Source organism: Cicer arietinum, chromosome 6, assembly GCF_000331145.2.
Source record: "Cicer arietinum cultivar CDC Frontier isolate Library 1 chromosome 6, Cicar.CDCFrontier_v2.0, whole genome shotgun sequence".
NCBI classification, from domain to species: Eukaryota; Viridiplantae; Streptophyta; class Magnoliopsida; order Fabales; family Fabaceae; genus Cicer; species Cicer arietinum.
In genome coordinates, this window is record NC_021165.2 from 24,777,336 (window position 1) to 24,778,644 (window position 1,309).

The window sequence follows — 1,309 nt, forward strand, 5'->3', positions numbered from 1 at the left end:
AATATCTGAACATGAATTAGAGACAATCATAGGAAACTAGGAACCATAAAGCATGTCTAAAGTTTATAGCCCTAATTATTTATTTATTATTATATTTTTTAAGGACATAAAAAGTCTAACAACAAAAAATTAATAGACAAAATTAGGTGTCAACACCTACATGAGAATTTTAAATACAATATAAAATAAACGACAACAATCCAAAGTAGCCCATAGTAGTACACTTGAATAATACAACCCTAAAATAAAATTGGATTGTATTGAGTGATTGAACTTGAATTTGAATTTACTTTGTAGCCAAAACTATTAACATCCACAAATTCAAAAATTGAACCAAAAATACTAAAAAAATAATAAAAAAATCACAATAAAAAATAAAATAAAAACCTGATCAGGCATTAAGCCAGGAAAGGCATAATTGACAGGAACATGATTGATGCCTTGAAAGAAATCCACAAAGCTTTCATTAACGAGTTTTGTACCAGGCACCCCCCCAATTTTACCTGCCATCCCCAGTCATGATTAAAAGACTATTTTACCTCCCATCTCATTTATAAAAACCAAAAAAAAAATTTACCCACATTTTTCACCAACTCATTCGAAAATTTCAAATATTCGATTTTGATTCAACCCATCCCTCGAAGATCTGAAAGATTCGAAACACAAAAGTAAGTTCATTTTCGAAACTTTGCAATTATTTGAAACTTTCGAAATGCATCCCTCGAAGATTTGGAAGATTCGAAACACAAGAAACTTTCGAAAGTTTACTTGAATTTGAAATCATCGAAATGCATCCCTCGAATATTTTGAAATCTTCGAAATAAGAAACTTTCGAAAGTTTCTTGAATGTAGAAAGATTCGAAATGCAAGGGCAGTGAAACTTTCGAAAGGCCTGGCAAATGTTCGAAGTTGAGGGAAAGTTTCGAAGGTTTTGGAAAAGTTTCGAAATGCATTTCGAAAGTTTGGATTCCTTCAAAGTTTCGAAACATATTTTTATATATTATTTATAATTTTTTTGAAACTAAATGGGAAACATTATTTATATATTGTTAATATATTATCTTGGGAAACATTATTTATATATTGTTACATTGATTTTTTATTGTTTATAATTTTTTTTAATATTTATATGTTGCAGTGCCTAGGATGAGAGGTGCCTTCGGCCAAATTATTTGCAACATTATAGGTGGTGATAAAGGTGCTGATGGTGCAGAGAGAATTCCACCAACAACATCAAATAGACGACGAAACGAAGCAAATCGTCCAATTAGGCATCGTCGTCGAAGACAAGACATCCATGATGATGTCC